We start from the raw sequence: 22,096 nt of genomic DNA, 5'->3' as shown, positions 1-22,096 counted from the left end.
CATCTATTTTGGTAATGGTTCAAAGACATTACTCCCAGTAGACCATAGCATCTCTATGGGGCACTTGTTTTCCTTGAGTCACTGAAAGTGAAAACTAGACAAAAATATTTCCAATAGCAACTGCGGGCACTTGGAATGTGAACAGTAACTGGATGGTCATTCAGGAAGGTGCAGGAGTTATTGTTCACAGTATAGGATTCTCATTTCAGACACAGCATTTTCTTGGATTATAGCTTGCTATTTTTCTGGGACACATTTGTTAGATGGCACCAGGGACTGAATTGGGCAGCTACTGATGTCACAACTGGAATTTTCCCAGTTTTGACAATAGCTGGGGTAGTGCGCTCTGCTGCAGAAGAAACCAAATCAACATGGAAACTCTCCGTTTTTAAACCAGGCTGACAAGAATGATGGAGCAATTTATAATATCTCCTGGCGGCTTTTCAGAAAGTCCCAGGCTCTGATTACTTATTTCAGAGTCTTTTGTACAATTAGTTTGCAGGCAATATAATTTTCTCACTTACTGCTTAATAGAATCTTGCAGTTCGCTGGCGGATAGAATAACAGGGTGTATGTAAAACTCCAGCCTGGAGTGCCAGTGGATAATTTGTATATTCCTTTCAGTCACTTAATGGACTTTTACAGTTTGGCAGTGAAAAGGCTGAATGATGTAAATTAGTGTGGCATCTCAAAATAAAAATATATGTCAGATCTTTACTCCCGATTCACATCATTCCTGCTCGGTAACGATGCATTTGGATTTATGTGGTTTCTCAGAGTTGCCCTCCTTTTGTAAAGCCAATTTGAAAGCATCTGTATATTTCCCACAATTGTTTTAATTTTATTAACAGAACCAAATGGCTTAAGATGACCCACAGGGCACTCCAAGTGGGGTTTATCCAATTGTTTTTCAACATTAAGTGATTTAAAAATAATGGGATTTGCCTTGGTACACAATTACGGAACACTGAAAACGTGCAGGAGATAATCTGTAGTATTTTTGTCTTAAATTCCCTGAAATGAAGCAAAAAGCAAGCAAGCAAGAGAGAAAACCTTTTATTTTGCATTCTTAAAGGTCTTCCCATTTTTAAAGAGATACAACTTCTCTTTCTTTACTTTTCATTCTTTTCTCCAGAACTCTTTGTTTCTTTCTCATTCCACAAAAAAAACAGAAAATAATACTATCTATAGCTGGGGTTACATAATATGAACTAATAATTTATTATGCATCTGTAACTTTTAAAATGTAGTCGTTACATGCATGCACATATAGATTAAGGGGGCTATTTTTTTTCAAAGAACATTCCCAAAGCTAGACTTCAAATTAAGTTACACATGGACATGATACCTGTGCCCAAAGGATTACACTAAACATCTTTCAGAAGCTTCCTTCAGAACTATCACTGGAGTCACTTTACAAACTATAAAGTGGAGGGATGGGGTCACGTTACACCTCATTTTCACCCAAAGCTTGTGACTGTCCTCTTCATCACATGTCATGATGCCAGCAGATCTTTGCCCATTATTAAGTTTCAAATCTACCCTGAAAGGTCAGAGATCTGCCACTACTGAACTATTGCAAGAATCTACCTCAGGCTCTAAAAGATGATTCCCCCAAGTATTCCAAGGAATGGCAGTGTGGGACCAAAGGGACAGCCTGCCGAGTGCAGATTGTGGCACACTGAGGCAGAAGAAGAGGAACCAGATCAGGGTAATGGTTTTGCCAGGCTCTCATCAAAGCAATTTTATACCTGGGGTTATACTGAAATCTCCTGCTCTTTGCCCCTGTGCCAATCTTCTACCCCGTAAAAATGAGTTGGGAGACTGGTAGGTAAAGAAAGAATTTTCTAACATTCTACACTTTAAAGGTGTAGAAAAATGTAGCCTCTGAGAGTCATAAGAGCATGGCAGTACACTGCTACACTTTAAATGGTAAGCCCAGGCCTAACAGCCAAGTGGGAATGGATGATGCCCTGCCTGATAGGGAAAGGGACCAGAATGAAATCTATAAGCAGGTAGGCTCCTTAACCCTGAGCAATGTGCCTTGACTGGAGACCACACACTCTGCTTCCTTCCCACAGCAAACTGTCCAGAAGGGTGAGTGCATTCACAACTGGCAGCATTGAGAGCATCCCTCTGTACAAAACATCTAGCCAGAAGATGAAGGAAGTTGCACAGAAGATGGAAGGAGAACCTCATTGTTATACAGAATACATATATGATGTTGTAATGAGAAAAAGAAAAAAAAGTGTGTCACATTAGATTGGATAGAGAGAAAGGATGGGAGAGGAGGGGAGGAATAAGGAGGATAGGAAGGGCAGCAGAATAGAATAGACAATATGATGGATGCATGTACATTCCATGTATGTATTATATATCAAGATGCATTCTACTGTCATGTATGACTAAAAAATAAATAAATAAAATTTTTTAAAAAATGATACATCCCCATTATATTGGATGAGAAACAACAAGAAAACAAATGCTGTAAAATTAAGACAAATTATGTAGCCTTAATTATTTTTTCCAGTTTAAATAAGATTATTTTTAGACTCAGTTTCCGTTGAATTTGTAAACATGGCTATTTCTTTATGTTTTAATTCTATAACTATTAACTAAACCATGATATGGTACATGTTCACCTTAAAGAAAAAGTGGTGGAAAATTCTTATATACCCATTCCCTGGCCATCATTAAGAATTTACCTTGCATATGGTTCAGGAAGATATATGAGGAGGACTGAGTGAAAGGAGTAGTGGAGAAAAGAAGGAGAATGAAAAGCGGAAGAGAAAATGGCAGACCTGAGTCCAGAGTCCAGTTCTCCCATTTTATTTAGTTGTGTGAATTTGAATTAGTTAGCCATATTACTCTCAGTTTGCTAAAGTACAAAAGAGGAGGCTGGTGTGGTAGCTGAATCCCTGTAATCTCAGCAACTGAGAGGCTGAGGCTGGAGAATCCCAAGTTCAAGGCCAACCTAGGAAACTCACCCAGATCCTGTCTCAAAAATGTAAAAAGGACTGGGAGCTGAGTGCAGGGGTGGACACCTGTAATTCCAATAACTTGGGAGGCTAAGACAAGTGGATTACAAGCTCAAGGCCAGCCTCAGGAACTTAGTGAGATCCTGTCTCAAAACAAACAAGTAAAATGCTTGGGGGATGTAGCTTAGTGGTAAGTACCTCTACCTTCAGTCTCAAGTACTGAAAAATATAAATAAAAAAGAGAAATAATCAAATCTATTTTAAAATTGTGTAAGAGTTATATGACCTAAAGATATTAAAACACATAGTCTATTCTTATGAGAACAAAGGAGAAAAACATGAGAAGAAAGTAGGAAACATTTTAAAATTCCATTGATTATTATATACCTTGACTCTAGGACCTAAATCTCATACTTTTTTAAACAAATTTAAAAAATTTTTTTAGTTATAGATGAACACAATACCTTTATTTTGTTTGTTTATTTTTTTTATGTGGTGCTGAGGATTGAACCCAGTGCTTCACATGTGCAAGGCAAGCGGTCTCCAACTGAGTCACAACCCCAGCCCCCTAAATCTGATATTTGAGAATATCACTTAAAAAAATATTTCTCATATTTATTCATGGGTCTAAAAATGAACATGCCACTCACTCAGAGAAGTTGAAAGAGAATTTTTTGTTGTTTTTGGTCTTGCCAACAACTCCAGAGAGTATATAGCTATGTTTTATAGATGTCGGCAAAACAAAGAAGTATAATTTGGGGACTTAGTCGTTTGTTAAAGGACCAAATTGCCTGAGAAGTGCATTTCCAGCATATCAGCCACATCTCCCCGTGAACACTTCTGTCACTGCACTGGAGTTAATACACTGCCTATCACCAGGTGCAATCTGATTTAACAGAGCAAAGCATTTGCAAAGCTCTTTAAAAATCTTACCCCAGCCTTATCTCTTACCGCATTCCCAGGTCAATTTCTACCCCTTTCCCAAGGCCACCACCTTGTCTGACACCAACACTAAAGTCTAGAAGTTCCTAGAAAGCAGAACCCTCCTCCCTTCTGGTCCTCTGCATGGGCTTCCACTGTCATGTCTTCAAGGAAACCCTCCACGGCTTACAAGACCCTGGGAGAGGTCCTTATGGGTGGCACTCATTCTCCCCACATTCACCTTTAAATGAGACTTTCTCTTAGTACTGAGCACAGGCATTATTCTTTATGTCTATTGAACTGGCCCCCTACTGTCCCAGTCTTACATTTTTATTTAATTTACTTTTTGGTGGTTCTCAGGATCAAACCCAGGGCCTCTTGCATGATAGGCAAGCACTCACCCCGAGCTACATCTACAGTCTTTCAGGTACATATTCCTAAAGGGTAGTTACTTACATCCTTCAGAACCTCCTGTGTCTAACAAAGTGTGTAGTCAAATAATGACCCCCTGAAATTATTATTTTCCAACTTGAATTTTAGTGATTCTATAATTCAACCCCCCATTTTGATATTTAATCCTCAATTATTAAATATAGTAGAGCCAGGCACAACGGCACACACCTAAAATCCCAGCAGCTCAGGAGTCTGAGGCAGGAGGAATTGCAAGTTCAAAACCAGCCTTAGCAATTTACCATGGCCCAAGAAACTCAGTGAGACCATGTCTCAAAATAAAAAAGTATGTGGCTCACCGGTTAAGGACCTCTAGGTTCAATTCCTGCCACCAAAATTTTAATAAATAGATAGATAGTTAGATAAGAGCTGTGCTGGTTTAGCAAGCTTGAGGTCCTGGGTTCAATCTCTAGGCAATTCACCAATAATATAACATTTGACATAGAACAAATTTATATCAGTGAAATGAATAAAATTTATAGCATATGTTTTATATTAGACTTCAATGAGTTCCTATATTCCAATTGCTCCAGCCTTCTTATTTTTGTAGGCCACAGAAGGGTAAATACATACTGATTTAACCACAGATCGCTCAACCTTCTCTACAAGATATCCTGACTTCCAATCCAATGCTTTCTAAACAGACTCCTGAAATCTGAGATATCAATGCCAAAGAACCTAATGATAAACCTTAACAGTGCCCAGATACTCTTTGTTGTCCTATACACATAGAACCCCATTCATAAGGCAGAGAGAACAGGTAACACACCAAGAATCCCACAGCTAGCCAGAGTCAGAGCCAGGACATGAACCTAGTCATCATGTATCCAAAGCCTGTGCTCTTAACTATGATTCAGGGCTGCTTAACTCTAATCTTCTAAAAGTAATTACTGACTGTTGTTAAGAATAGAAATATAATATGAAAACCCTATCTTCTGAAAGACTCTTTGTGTAGCTATTGTTGTTGCTACTGTTGCTGATGGGAAAGGAAACCTGGTGCCTGGTTCAGCAGCCTGGGAGTGCCAGGATGAGGTGGATCTTGGCATTGTCTTTCACTGTTGTCAAACTTATGGTACAAGGCAGCTGTGCGATAGGATAGGGTTGCTTTTAGAGAATGGAATCTCTCAACACCTCAAAAAGAAATCCCTCAACTTGTCTCCATACCACTATGGTTTGTGGCTTGTTTAAATCCACAGAAACCAAACAGAGCATGTCACCAAAGCAACAGGTGTTGGGTTGTACACAATCCCTTTTAACAATCCCAAAATAATGCTCTTATTCATCATGGGGGACAAGTCATCTGTAATCATAAGTGTGTATTCCAAAATATGTATAAAAAGTACAATAAGTGTATAATAGAAATACAAACATGAATGAAAATCATGGCATGTATAAAATTTCTCTCCTCCAAGGTATGCAGAAAGCCATTGCTTTGAGCTTCGATGGGATGATATGTTTTTGGAAAGGCAACTCCTCTCCTGCAGTGCAGAATGTATACTCAACCTAATGTGTACAGTCATTTCATCTTAGTTTTAATTTTGTTGTGATTAACATTTTTCTAGTATTGAACATTGATTCCGGAAGGTCTTGCTCATGCTAAGCAAGCACTCTACCACAGAGCTAGACCCAAAACCCTCAACCTATTTTTTAAGTTCTTTTTTTCACAGGGGGAGGGTACAAGAGATTGAACTCAGGGACACTTAACACTGAGCAACATCCCCAGTCTTTTATTGCATTTTATTTAGAGACAGAGTCTCTCAAAGTAACTTAGGGTCTGTCTAAATTGCTGAGGGTGGCTTTGAATTTGTGATCTGACTGCTTCAGCCTCACTAGCTGCTGGGATTACAGATGCATGCACCACTGTGCTTGGTTGCTTTTTATATTTTTATAATGAAAGGATGATGTCACAGAACTCCTCAAAAGAGATCAAAGGTGACCACTGCCACAAGAAGGTGTCATAACTGAGCTGATCACAACCTCCAAATTTGCTGTACTCAGTATCCAGTATCAAATTTACATGTTCTTTCTCTAGCTACAAGTTTTAAACAAGTCAGCCTGTCTCTTTTAAAGTGCAGAACCATAGTCAGATGCAGTGGCACATGGCTATCATCCCAGCAACTCCACAGGCAGAGAGGCAAGAGGAGTATAAGTTTGAAGCCAGCCTCTGAGATTTAGGGAGATCCTCAGCAACTTAGTGAGACCCTGTCCCAAAATAAGAAATAAAAAGGAAGGTATTTTAGTAGTAAAATGCCCCTGCTTCAATTCCTACTACCAAACAAACATATATATATATATATATATATATATATATATATATATATATATATATATATATATATTTAATATATATATAATGTACATATATATTATGTATATAGATAGATAGACAGACAGACATGATGGAGGTGCACATACTACTTTGGAGACTGAGGCAGGGGTATCACAAGTTCAAGGACAGCCTAGAAATTAAACTTAGTGAGATCTCCTCAAAATAAATGAAAATGAGCTAGGAATGTAGTTCAGTGTTAAAGCACTTGCCTAGCATGTTCCAGGTCCTAGGCTCAATTCTTAGTACTATAAATTAAAGAATAAACAAATAAAATATTTTGATGCATAAATTTCACAGTTACAGACTGATATCCTGAGGCCATATGACACAATTGGTGGTACTAGATCATATCCTATGTGATAAAGGAATTGACTCCTAAATAAAACTTTGACTTATTGAATATTCTTCTTGTACCTTTAACAGGAAAAAGCAAGCAAAGACTTTCCTTAAGACCATCCTTAAATGCCTCTGTTTTGGAATGTTACCCATGTCCCCAGAACTTTGTCAGAACAAAAACATTGGTATCATAGAGTTCCCTTAAAAAGAAGTTCATCAAATATCAGGATCCTTTAAAATTAATACAAGTCAAAAACTGAAAATCTTAAATTCAAAAGTTTCAAAATTAGAACATTTTGACTTGATGCAAAAACAGAAAACCCTACACTGACTTTGTGTGATGGGTCAAAGTCAAAATACAGGCTTACTAGAAATATTGTATAAAATTACTATGTATATACGGTACATATGAAATATAAATACTTTCACTTTAGACTTGGGTCCTGTCCTCAGAGTTATCTCATGATATATATGCAAATATTCCCAAATACAAAAAAAATCTGAAACACTTTTGGTCCCAAGCATTTTGGATAAGGGGTACTCAACCTGTACTGATCTGGTAAATTCCTGCTTGAAAAAAGTGACAGTCATTCACCAGAAGGCACATTGTAGAAAATGCTATAACATTCAGATTCCAAGGAAACATACTAGAGTCAAATCAGGCTCAAATTTTCCCTTCCATTTCCTGTGTGACATAAGTTTGAAGCTTCTTCATGAATGAAATGAGGATGGGTAACAATTATTAACCACATGACAGGGCGGATGCTAAAATAAAGCGAAATCCTGTATGTGTGTAACAGGCTGCCTGGCAGAAAGCATTGATTATTAACAATAATTTAAGGCTGGGGGTGTAGTTCAGGGGAAGAGCCCTTGCCTACCATGCAGGAGAAGCTGAGATTGATCTCCAACACTGCAAAAAAAAATATTCAAATAGTCAACAATTACAATATTAGAACTCTATTTAGGAAAGAGTTTCTAGATACCCAAGAATACTAAGCGGAATCAAGACTTGGTGGAAAAAGGCAGGAAGATGGGGGTAGTTCTCATCATGGAAGTAAAGAAAAACTGGCAAGAAATTTCATCTGACTTTATGCTGGTTGTCCAAAAGGCAGGGACTCGATGCCTAAATCAAAAGAAACTTAGGGAAGAAACACAAGCAATTGAATAAGCACCATGTGGACCTCATAATAAAAGGAGAAACATGAAATAAAGTGTGATTATCCCAAGGGTCAGGGAACTCAGGCAGAGCTGCTGGATTTAGAGCAAGACAGGGAAAGCCCAGAGAACAATGAGAGTTCCTCAAGCTGAGTTTGTGCCTCAAGTTGTTCCCCTCTGAATAAAATATGCCCATCTGAAATATCTGCTACGATAGGGACTGCAGAAAAGTTCCTGGAATTTGCATAGAGAGGAAGAATAGGAAGTATAGTACATTAGAAAATTTAGTAGGGGGTAGAAATTTTCCTATTCTGGGATTGTGGTGAAAGGAGATGCTCCTCCTCATCATGAAATATTTTACTCTAATGGCCCCTGAGCCTTAGTTCAGCCATCTCTGCAGAAACAAAAGGCTGCAGAACCAAAAATACTTTACAGTCTTCTCCATAATTTCCTTTCTTGCTTGAAACTTGTAAAATAGCTTCCCACAAGTTACGTACAGCAAATTAAAGAAGAAAACCTTCTAAATTGGCAATATTTGAAAATTTTTAAAAAAGCTAAAAAAATTAAAAAAAAAAAAAGAAGAAAAGCTACTAAGGAGACTGAGGCAGAGGATCAGTTGAACCCAGGAGGTCAAGAGCAGCCTGAGCAACAAAGAGAGACCAAGTCTCAAAAGAAAAAGAAAAGAAAAGAAATGAGATAATAAATTGAGGATCTTTTGCTCTAAGTAGCTGCAAAACTTGAAATTATATAAGCATTCTGAGGACTCAGGGACAGAGGAATTCCAGCAGCAAGACAGTACCTTGGGAGTGAGGAAGATGCTTCCCAGGCAAAAGAAAAAAACAGGAGCACTCAAGGACAAGATACGGGACTATGTTCATTCCTTTGAAGATTCTTGTACTTATCTCTGATCTCCCTCAAATGGAAACTATGTAAATAGCATGCACAAAAACAGCTATCAGAATGTAGATTTGGGATGTGTTTTCAGAGTCACTGTTAAGGTACATTGAGAATTTAAGCTCTAAATTCTGAATTGATCAGGAGTGGCTTTCATTAAATTCTTTTATTCTCATTCTGGTATTACTCAGAGATGCCCTTTAACACGTATACAAAATATGATTACTTCCTTAAGTCTGCCAAGACAAATCAAGATAAAACCAGATTTAATTCCAAAGTATATAGATCTTTTTCTTCAAAAAATAAGAATTAATATGCTTTCCCCTCCTTTTGACTAATATTCAGCCTATGGGGGGAAAAAAAAAAAAGGAATCAATTCTGACCTGTCCTATTTTGTGATCTGAAGGTCATACAAGTAGACAGTCATGTGAATTTGGTGTCAACATACCTTATATACAAACAGAGATTTGATAAATTGTGGTATAAAGGTGTATTAAGAATTGCAATGCAAAAAAAAGTATGAATGCAATGCACTCGTCTAGTGTGATGTATGTGAGAAATAAAAAAAAAATAATTAATTAAAAAAACAGGTAAAGAACTAAGCCTCTCTCCTCCTCAAATCAAGAATTAAAGAGTCTTTAAATAGGACCATTAGTGGGTGTGGAGATACACTTCTAAGAACTAAAATCAAAAACTGAGTAGAAAAACAAGTGGCAGATAAAAACCCAGGAACAGGAGCAAAATAAATAAATTAATTAAATGAAATTAAACAACCCATTAGTGATATGAAAGAGCTGAATTCTTAAGCTTCACAAGTAAGGATTTCTGAAAATAAATTAGAAAACATTAGGTATTTTTAAGACTTAGGTCTGACCATCTCCTTTCAAAAAACCTTTAATATTATCTAAGCATCACTTTTGCATTATTTTTTTAATTCCCAATTTTTGTTTTAACAACTTAATGGAAAATTTTGCCCATGGACTAAGTCTCTCAAGAAAAATAGTCTAAAAATTATTTAATGCTTTTAAAAGCTTTTAAAACATTGAAGGCAATATAATTAGAGGGGTCAGAGTGCAGGCTGTGGGTTCAGTTTTTCTGGGACCCAATTGCTGTTAGGGCAATTACTACTCTGTATTTCAAGTTTCACATCTGTAAAACGAATAATATAATGAGTCAGACACAGAGGTGCACACCTGTAGTCCCATCACTCGGGAGACTGAAATGAGATGATCACTGGTGCCTAGAAGTTCAAGACCAACTTGGGCAACATAGTCAGGCCAACTCTCAAAGACTTAAAAATTTAAAAAAACAATATTACAATGATGATACCTATTTCATTGGGATGAACAACAAAATAGATAATATAAAGCATTTAAAACAGTATGTGATACATTGTAAAAACAAATATCTGCATTATTACTATTACAGATTAATGAATATTTATCTATTGTTAGTATTAGTTTTAGACATTGTAATGAACTCAGAATGGAAATGTCTATGGACGTTACCCACATGTTATTACATATGAATCAGTCTAAGGTGATAAAAGATTGGAACTTCCACTCGGGGCATATATGAAACCTTGTAAAAAATTTACCTCACGCCCGTTAGGAGAGTCACTATCAAAAATAATAATAATAAGGGCTGGAGTTATAACTCAGTGGAAGACTATTTGCCTAGCATGCATAAGGCTCTGAGTTTAATCCCAAGCATCACAAAGTAATAGTAGTCTTGGAAAGGATGTGAAAACCTTGGAAGTGCTGGGTTGGTAGGTCTATAAAGTGATGGAGTTGCAATGGAAAACAATAACGATGCTCCTCCAAAACAGATTAAGTTGAACTATCATATGACCAAGCAATCTCATTTGCTGGTATATTTTCAAAAGAATTAAAATTAGGATTTCTAGGTATCTGCATACCCATGTATACTGCAGCATTATTTTCAATAATGGTAACATGTCAACAATCTAAATGCTTGTCAACAGATGAATGGATAAAGAAAATGTGGTAAACACATGAAAGAGAACATTACTCAATTTGAAAATTAAACTCTGTGACATCTAAAGACCTGAATGAACCTTGTAGATACAAGACTAAGACAGTTAGAAAAAGACAGATTCTGCGTGATTCCATTTATAGGAATAGAGTAGTCAAACTCATAGAAATAAATATTTGAATAGTGATTTCCAAGGAATGGGGGTGGGAAGAAAAGCTTCAGTTTAACAAATATAAAGTTTGTTTTGCAAGATGAAAAAGGTCTGGAGATCTGTACCATAACAGTAGGTGGGGGTGGGGTATATTAGCCCTGTTCAACTGTATATACTTTAAAAAGGTCAAAATGACAACATTTATGGTATGTTTGTTTTTTTATCACAATAAAGAAAATTTTAAGTTTAAACATCATTTCTGGATTTGGGGGTGCAGCTCAATGGCAGATTGCTTGCTTAGCATACTTGAGGTTCTTGAGTTCAATCTCCAGCACCACAAAATAAAACAAAACAAAAACCTAACAAATAAAAACATCCATAATTTCTATTAAAGATAAATTTAGCACCTGGGGATATAGTTTAATAGTATGCTTAGCAAGTGCTAAACCCTGGATTCAATCTTCAGCATGCATAAATAAAGAGACAAACATGTTTACTTTCACCATAAACACTGTAATACTTTATCAGCATCTTCTACCTCATTTTGCTTTATGTGAAACTGTTAAAATTCTGTAAGGAGCTGGGTGCTGTAGCACATGCCTATCTATAATCCCAGCAACTCTAGAGGCTGAGAAAGGAAGATAGCAAGTTCAAAGTCAGTGTCAGCAACCTAGTGAGGCCCTGAGCAGTATTAGCAAGAACCTGTCTCAAAATAAAAAGTAAAAAATGAGTTGGAATGTGGGTCAGTGGTTAAGTGACCATAGGTTCAATCCCTGGTCCCAAAAAGAAAACAAAACAAAACAAAAAAAAATAATAAAATTCTGAAAGCAAGTTTTAATGATGTCATTTTGATATTGTTGAAATCTCTTTATCAGAAACTTCAAAAGAAAGTGAATTAATGCAGTTTATAACTTAAATGAGTGAATGTACTTTATAAGTCTATGATACTATCTAAGTTTATCAAGCAATAAATCAGAAAAAAATTAATCATTGCCCTGCGATTTAACAAGTAAAGAAAAAAATTTCTGAACCTTGCCTCTGAACCCCACTCTATCCTTCCTCAAAACTGGCCTCACAGCTTCTGCAGCTGGACTTTCATTTTTAATTATTTATTCAGTGGTTCTAGGAATTGGGCCCAGAGCCTAAAGCACACTTGCCAAGCCCTAGACTACTGAGCTACACCCCAGTCCTACAGCTTGACTTTTAACAAGAACTACTTTGCCTTTCTTCTTGACTTGGCAAATCACGTTAAGCCATTTATTTCTACAAATTATCAAAGGAAAAAAGTTACATCTATAGAAACATCAGAACTCTTTGATGATTCATCTTTTTTGTGTCCTACCCTTAGGATGAACATTCTCATCTATTCTAACTGGATTTAGTCATAATGAATTTTGGGTTAGTTATGGAGTAAGAGAATTATTGTGCAGTTATGAAAAAAGCATGCATTTTGAAAAATATAAAGTATAAGGTATTATTTCCTCTATTTTGTTCCCACACGTGTAATGTGTTGTTCTGCGGCTATTGTAACCAAGTGGAAATGGAATGGATTTATTTGTCCAAACTTGGTTCTCAAATAAGGAAAAGCAAGAAGAAATGAGAGAGAGCAATTACAATGTTAAGGAGGCAATGAGAGGTTGGTGGGTGGTACACACCTAAAATTCCAGCAACTCTGGAGACTGAGGCAGGAGGAGCACAAGTGAGGCCAGTCTGAGCAATTTAGCCACACCCTGCCACATCCACCCCCCCAAAAAAAGAGTTATAATGGAAGGTTGGAGATGTTGTTGCTGGGGGTAGAACATTCGCATAGAAAGCACAAGACCCTGGGTTGCATTCCCAGCACTGCAAAACACACAAATAAATGAAAGAGAGGCACTGATACCTTTGTTGGAGTTTAACTTGTAATCAAAAGTAGTTTCTAGTCCCTTCATCACAACAATTAGTAATGGGATATTACTGATTATGGGTCACATGCCCTCAGGGCAAAGTCTTCAGGCAAATTATCAACCATACTCTAGCTCCTGAATGCCATCAGAAATATAATTTAATATTCCATTTGCAAAAAGAGAATAGAGGCAATTCATATTTTCTCTCTCTCTCTCTCTCTCTCTCCCCCCCCCCACCCCCTGTGTATATGGTGGTGGGAATTGAACCCAGGACCTTATACATGGTAGGCAAGTGCTCTAACAATAAGCTATACACCCAGTCCCAATATACTTTAAAAACTAATTTAAAATAGCTGAATATGGTGGTGCACTCCTATAATCCCAGCTACTCTGGAGGCTGAGGCAGGAGGACCACAAATTCGAGGCCAGTCTTAGAAATTTAGCAAAAGTCTCAGCAACTTAGTGAGCCCTGTGTCAAAATTTAAAATAATAAAAGGGACTAGGAATGTAGCTCAGTGGCAAAGTGACTCTGGATTTAATACACAGTACGAAAGACAAAACAAAATATTGACTACAAATTCATTTCCTTCCTGAATACCACTGCCATAAACTCCTTATAAGTAAAATATTAAAATGGTATACTAATGTAAGTGACTTTTAAAATACAGTAATATAGGGCTGGGGATATAGAAGTAGAATATTGGTCTTGCATGGGCAAGGCCCTGATTCAATCCCCAATACTATAAAAATAAAATACAAAATAAAATACACTAACATACTAAAAATACTGAGTTTAATAGGCACACAAGTGACACAGAGGTTTTGGTGTCTGCAAATTTTAGTTTCTAACATCTGAAGGACTATAATATAGTATCATTAAATCTTCTTTATTTTTTCTTTCCTAGATAAAATATCAACCATGCAATTTAATCTCTAAAATGTATCACTCTCATTTTATGTAATGCAAAAATACAAATTTTTTAAATCAGCCACTTGTTATTTTCTCTTAATTTACACTGGCTCTGTTTTATGCTTAGCTAGCCAATACACACATACATACCTATACACATACCTGATACATCATAGTGCTCATAGAAGTGTACTTCAAACAGCCTTAAAATCCATAAATATTGAAAAGAGACCAGAAAATTCTGATCCCTGAAAAGATAATATTATTCTAAAAACTGAGGTAATAGAGTAAAAATTTCATAATGATGAACTTGATTTCAGCATAAATTATATGTATGCAAAGCTGTGTAGGAAATCCTCTGATGTAAAAATCTTATATATCAATGTTGCCTACATGGAAGATAACAAGAGTTGTTTCTGTGTAGAAATTAGCCAACTATGGCCAGCAGGTCAAATCCAGTCCTGGACTTGTTTTTCTCAGGTCCCAAGCTCAGAGTAGTTTCACATTTTTAAAAAGCTATGAGATAAATAATATGAAACAACAACAACAAAAGAGGCATGAAGCTCACAGATCCTAAATTTTTTATATCCTGAGATATTTAAAGACTCTAGTTCACTATCTGGTCCTTTTCAAGGAAAAAAAAAAATCCTAGAAACTGGAGGCTGAGACAGGAAGATGGCAAGTTACAACCAAACTTAGCCTCTTACTTAGCAAGACCCTGTCTCAAAGTAGATAGATAGATAAAAGGACTGGGGGTGTAGCTCAGTGGTAGAGCACGCTGGGTTTAATCCCCAGTACCATAACAAGGAAAAAAATAACCAAGAAGTGTGATTGGTTTGGCCAGTTCATCAGAGTTAGAACAACTATGGAAAAGGAATCACTACTTATTTGTCCCAAGAAATTGTTCTACTAAGTCAAGACCCAGAGAAATAAAATTGTATCTTATGCTGTTTTAGAGCATCTGTTCACATAATATATATTCTCTAATACAGAAAGTCTAAAATACTGTATTTTACTTTGTATGTTTGTTTGGTTTAGTACTCGGGATTAAACTCAGGGTGTTCTACCTATGAGCTGTTTTATTTTTAATTTTATTTTGACACAGGGTCTTGCTAAGTTGTCTAAGCTTGTCTCAAATATGTGATCCTCCTGCCTCAGCCTCCTGAGATGCTGTCATTACAGGTGTGTGCTACCATGCCTGGCACTTAAACTTTACTATTAAAATAAACACTGAATCTAACAAATAATACAGGAAAAATAGAATATTTGTCATTTTTACTTGGCAACATTAATGCAATTCAAAAAAAATAGACCAAATTAGCATCAAATGCAATAAAAAGTTTTTAAAAAGTCTATTAAACTTATAACAAAAGCAAGCTCTGTGCTAAAGCAAGTGAATTATAATATAGATAACACTTCTTTAGAAAATATTACTTCTATATCTAATTTAATGCTACTTTTAACTGATAATCACTGTGATTCATCAAGTCAAGACATTTCCATATTATTTTGGATTTTTAAAAAAATTTTATAGACATTGATGGATCTTTATTTTATTCATTTATTTATATGCGGCGCTGAGAATCTAACCCAGTGCCTCATACAGGCTAGGCAACCACTCTACCACTGAGCCACAACTCCAGCCCCATTATTTTGGATTTTAACTTGAGAATATATTAGAGTTTTAAAACTGACATTCACTATAAGCTGGGATAATTATTTTCTCTAAACACTCTTTTCAAGTAGAAACTAATTTATTATTTTCCTTTAGACGATGCATATGCTATATAGACTCTCCATTTGTAGATTATTTTCTCCATTTCTGCAACTATTCTATGCAAGGTCTGAAACAGCATGTGATGGCAAAGAAAATGCTCCAGCCAGGGGAGATGCTCCAGGACTACACCACCTGCTTCAGGAAAGAGTCAAGACAATTCATAAAGGAAAAGGCAGCTGGCAGCATCAGACCCAAGGACTGTAGCTTGGCAGGAAGATGCCCTAAAACATCTTTCATTTCCTATCCCTCAAGCCTTTTTGAGATAGGGTCTCCACAAATTGCTTAGTGGCCTCCCTTCACTAAGTAGCCGAGGTCGGCCTCAAACTCCTAATTCTCCTGCCCTAACCGCCGGAGTCACTGGGATTATAGTCATGTGCCACAGTGTCTGGCTGAGATTGAAGCTCTTACCAATGCCACCTTTACCTCCAAACAAGAGAATGCCCTGCCTGTAGGCCCTGACATAAAAAGAAGCCCATTCAAGGTACAAAGGAGACAAGCTAGAGTTATCTTTTGTCTACCCCATGATCTCAAGTCCCTGTAACTTTCAAATTCCCAGGCTAGATCATCGCAAGCCTATTCCTGGGTCTGAGAGGGCCTGTCTCTACTGGAAGCCTCACTGGACTAAACCAAACTGCTGTGTACACATTATGGGATCTGTATAAAGTCAAGGGAAAACTGTTTGCAAGGGCTCATTGGGACTTACACATGATGGCAAGGATTTCCACATATGTACAAAACAAGATGGGACAGGAGATGGTTAGGAAGAGAAAGGGGGTAGGCCACAGGTTAAAGACTAGTATTGTCCTTGTATTGTCTCTTTCTAATACTGAATTCCTAGGAGTCTATGACTCAAAAATGCAAAGTGCCCCCCCCCAAGACTATGGAAGGCATATTTGGTTAAGTGAGAGAATAGAACCTATTTTACTTAGCAGTCTATTTTGATATATAAATTTAACATATTTCTATATATGGCTTTTGTGTGTATCCACACTTCCTTTCCTAGGTCCCACAGTGTTGAGAGTAGATTCTGTTCCCACAATGTTCACACCTATATCTCATGATATTTGTTCAGTTCCTAAATCCCACATAGGAAGCTTAACTGGCAACTTGATGTTTTATGCCAGCTCCAAGATTCAGGCTTCTTTTTAGATTTACCCAATTTTCCATTCATATTCATGGGTCGGGGGAAGTTAACTGATTACCATAAGACAAAATAAAATCAAACAAATTTTCAGACAGTCTACCTAAATCCCTCCCATTATGAAAGAGTAACAATACAGAGAAATGGCCATATAGAGAGAGGGTTCATTGTCATCATTAAAGAGTAAATGCTATGAGCTTAGGGAGGTTGGTTTCATGTCCTTCCAGCTTAGCACCATGGGCAGACATTCTTTGTGCTAGAATATTTGATCCATTCAGAACATGAGTATCCCAGACATATTCTCAGTATCAACCAAGGTTAATAATTAGTTGAGCACTTACTATAGACTAGGCACTCTGACATATATTCTCTCATTTAAACCTTATCACCTGGAAAGATGCAGCCAAGTTAAGGTCCCATAACTGATAAATGGCCAAGACTTGGACCTGACTTCATATGAACACCAAACCCAGGCAGAAACAAATATCTTTTAAAAAATCTCATATTTTTAAAACATATAATTTCCTTTTTTAAAAATGTGCGGGGATTGCCTGGGGGTTATAGCTCAGTGGTGAAGTATTTGCCTCCCAAATATGAGGCACTGGGTTCAGTCCTCAGCACACATAAAAATAAATAAAATAAAGGTATTTTTTTTAATGTGGGGGAAGAAGAACACCTTAGAACTAGAATGAGCAGTTGGGTATTAGTACCCACAAAATTTTAAAAAATAAACAAAAGTGATTTTCCTTATTCTTACATAGAAAGAAAAATTTCAGGGGACTCATGTTTTGTATATTAAATAATGAAATATATATTGACTTATTTGGGTTATGAAGATGTTTTCCTTTTCCTACTTCCTTAAGCAGAGTTCAGTGAAACTGTTAAAGAGAAGCCCCAAACAAATCTCCACTCATCAATGAACTGAGGCCGATACTAGAATTGGAAAAAATAATCAGAAGAACTATATCACACCCCTCAAATTATCATGAATACAAAATGACAATGAAATTATTGCTGACATTCTAATCCTACCAAATGATAGTCAGGACTGTCAAAATCCTCTAAAAAGTATCTTTAAAATATTTTGAGGCCCATTGATGAAGTTCTATAGTGAAGCAAATGCTAACAAGCATGTGCAAGGCCTTGCATTCAATCCCTAGCACACACACACACAAAATAGTTGGTTCAGAAAAAAAAAAAAAGTAAAATCTAAAGCCTTAAATTCTACTTAACTGCTAACCCTTTTCAATTGTTTCTCAATGATAACTTGGATTGAGTCAATGAAGCTATAGTCAAATAAATAAAATACACCTTTCAAGTTGACTTTACCAAAATCTATAATTCACTGACTTTCACAAAACAAAATGCCACATTCAGAGTTGAGAATAAAAATTGTTACTATTTTTCTCAAGACATGTTTTAGATATGTGTTCTTTTAGCTCCATATTTTACCTTTTTTAAAATTAAAAGCTTTTTTTTTTCTTTTTAAAGTTTGAAGATCTGAATTGGCTTTATTTTACATTCGAGATTGGAAAATTGGATGATACTTCATACAGTAAAATAAGTGTTCCCTTGCCCAACTTTGTACACTTGTATTTATTACACATTCAATAACCAATCCTAAAAATAAATGGTCATAGGAAGAAACAAAGATTCTCAAAAGGCATTATTGCCACACTCTGCACATGTCCCTTAGTCAAGTCCAGGAAAGCAGAACCAGGCCCTGGTGAGGTAGAAGTCACGCTTATATAATGTCCTGGCCACTGGAGCTGTAAGACAATTTCTACTGCTAAGTCCTACTCAAGAAGGACTTGTTCTCAAGGGGAGTTACGTAATCTCTTCTCCTTCCCTGGAGAGCTTCAAGGGAAGGGAGGGAGAGGCTATCTGTCAAGAATAATTTGGCTACACTGCTTCCTGGAGGCATGAGAGCCGACTCATAGCCCCTTCCGCATTGGAACAAGAGTCTGTGATGGTACAATATGTTCAGGCTCCTTTCAACATCTTTGGAGTTCAATCGCTATCACTATTTGGCCACAACAAGGAGGGGCCGTTCCAATCCTCCTTATAATTACCGCCCTAATTATTACATTATACTTTCACAATTTAATCCCTTTATTTGCCTCACTGGCTTTTTGGGGCTAAGTAAGCACCACAGTGTGATGCCTGATGATGTAGCTCGCAGGGTAGCTTTACTGAGTGCTGCCCAGCTGCCAGCTACAAGCACAGCCAGGTGGGCAAGTCCAGAGTGCTAATCTGGACAGTGACATCTCTGTCTCCTACTCAGAATCCTTGCAACTTGCTCTCTCCAATATGGAGGGAAAGTGAGCACTATATATCAATGCCAAGAATTACCCTGTGCTTTGTTCTGCTAAGCTTTTGGTAGCTTCGCAGCTACCAAAAGAATAATCATGCATAGAACTCCAATGGTTCTGTTATATTTATTGCTCAGCAAACAACCATTGCATAGCTATTAATATCTAAGTAATAAGATTATTAAAGAATCTGAAATCCTGAGTATATTTTATGCTGCATCTCTACAATATGCCTTAACTTGTTTTTTTAAGTGAACATATATAACTTTTCTGAAGACAAAATTTAGACCTTTACCTATTAAAAAAAGAAAACTGTCAGGAATTTTTCTCAGGTATTAAAGCCTTAAATTTATAGAAGGAGATAAAGATCCAGTGGATGAGAATTTCTAGAAAAATATTAATGAAATATGATAATGATGAGTCAGTAAAATTAAAATACTGGTACTAAAATATTTAGAGAACATTTTAGTGCACACTCATTTGACTTTGAGTTCTTCAGCAAAACCTATGAAAGGCTATGGAGAGGTTAGGTTGAAACAGTCATTCTATTATATAGGGTTATAATGACTTGAAAAATTGTGCTCTTGAAGTAAATTGTGCTCTTAACCACAGATCAAGCATGCTATCCAATAAACAACACAAAAGCAAGGGACAGGTAGGGGCAGAGATCAGTGGTAGCTCTGTGGGTCTGATCCTCAGCACTCAAAACAAAAAGCAAGGGGGAGCCAGTGCAACCTATTTACTACTGACAGTTGCCAAAATCTTCAGTAGAACGTACTGAAAAGAGTTGAACTGCCAGATATTCTTAAAAGGAAAGAGTGGGGAATATTGTGAGTGTACATAAAGGGTTCCAGTATTACCTTTTGTTAAAATATTTATAAGCATCAGAGTTTAACAAACAGTTCCTCTTTTGCAACATAAAAATCAGGACACTACGCAGTTATTTAGGTTCCAAATAGACTAATTTTAGTTATATTCAGTAAGGCACCAAAAGTTGACAGTGCTCAGATGTCACTAGTAAATCAGCAGCAACGTGGAGGACAGTGGCTCACCTACTGGAGTGACCATCAGAACCCCTTGGCATGATCGGTGAAGTACAGATCACTGGGTTCACCACCAGAGATTCTGGTTTGGTTAACCCAGGATGAAGCCAAAGAATCTGCATTTCTAATAAAATACAAGCTGATACTGCTGGTCAAGCCACCACACTAAGGACCATTTGTACAGAATACAGAACAGACTGATGCAGTATTTTTTTTCTTTTGTTAGGTCCAGGGTTATGTGAAGGACTAAGGATGGAACCCAAGGCCTAGCACATTCAAGGCAAGTACTCTACCACTGAGCTATATACTCAACACTTTTTTATTTTATTTTGAGATATGGTCTCTCCAATTTGGCCAGGCTGACCTCAAATTTTCAATTCGGCCTCAGTTTCCCCAGTAGCTGAGATTATAGGCTTGCACCACTATGCCCACTAGTCTAATAGCTCTTTGGCTTTACATTATTGTACATTATTATTATCACGTGTGTGTGTTGTGTGTGTGTTTAAGGGGACTGAACATGGGAACTCACACATGCTAGGCAAGTGATCTACGTGAGCTATATCCCAGCCCAACCTTGACTTTACATTATGTATCACCTAGGAAGCTTTCAAAAATCCCTCCTTTTTCTTGGCCACATCTAAGATCAATTCATTCAGAATTTTGAAGCACAAGCCCTGGCATCAGTATTTAAAAGAAAAAATTGAAGTAATGGGCTGACAAGCTTGAGAATACTGATATCAGTGAAGATCATCTTTATGTCCACAATTGGTTGTATTTAAAAACATTTTTTAGTTGTAGATGACACACAACCTTTATTTATTCATGTATTATATATGTATTTATTTTGTGTGTGTGTGTGTACGTGTGGTGCTGAGGATCGAACCCAGTGCCCTACATGTTAGGCAGAGCTCTACCATTGAGCTACAACCACAGTGCGCACCCCACAACTGGTTGTTAAGAAGATATACTTTGGAGGCCAGGGTGTAGCTCAGTGTTAAAGTGTGGGTTTAAATCCCAGCATCAAATTTTTTTTTTTCTTTAAAAAGGGATGTGTTCTGTAAACCACTGAGCAGAATCTCTGGGTGCTGTGGATCTCAATAAATGATTTTATTTTCCTTTTCCCATTTTCTTCAAAAGTGTATTACAAGAGATTGAAAAAGTAAAATCTAATTTTGTGTCAGAATGTATCTGTAGATCTGAAAGTGAGCTGAGTTCTATATTTGTGGATTACCGGTTTAAAAGGAGTGCATATAAACTAGTTATATTTTTCCATATTTTCTGTGAAAAATAACATTATTTATAAACCCGGTGATTTATAAAGGTTTGGATATGCATCACTTGTATGTGTTGGAGGTATATTTTATAATTCAATGAAATTTCATTGGTTTAATTTAGAAGTCTCTTATGCAAATCTAGCTACAGGGAAAGGAAGAAGATGAGTAGGTGATTAAATATGTCTAAAACAGTGGTTCTCAATGTGTGGTCCCTGGTTGGAACAGCATCATCTGAAAATTTATTGGAAATGTAAAAATTCTGAGGCCCCCAACCCAGATCTAATGAATCAAGAACCTCTGGGGATAGGGACCAGTAATCTGCATTTTAACCAGACTGCCAGGTGATTTTGATGTATAATCAAGTTTGAGAAACACTAAAATATTCATTACTTCAATGTACGTGTAAGAATCAAAGGGATAAAAAGCCTTATTAATCTAATGTGCTTTTGCTCAGTAGTTACACAGACCCATGTTACTCTAATCGTAGCTACACTCTTTTAAACTCCACCCAGTTCTCATTATCTTTGCATCATGTGAGTATAAT

General features: G+C 36.8%; 1 protein-coding gene across 2 annotated transcripts in view; it reads right to left on the bottom strand.

Moving 5' to 3' along the window:
• Positions 1-22,096, bottom strand: part of Esrrg (estrogen related receptor gamma) — a 217,307-nt gene that overhangs the window by 159,621 nt on the left and 35,590 nt on the right. The gene's annotated exons all lie outside the window — the stretch shown is intronic.

Source organism: Callospermophilus lateralis, chromosome 13 (genome assembly GCF_048772815.1).
Source record: "Callospermophilus lateralis isolate mCalLat2 chromosome 13, mCalLat2.hap1, whole genome shotgun sequence".
Classification (NCBI taxonomy): Eukaryota; Metazoa; Chordata; class Mammalia; order Rodentia; family Sciuridae; genus Callospermophilus; species Callospermophilus lateralis.
Note: the sequence above shows the minus strand (reverse complement) of the source record. Positions and strands in the feature narration are given on the sequence as shown.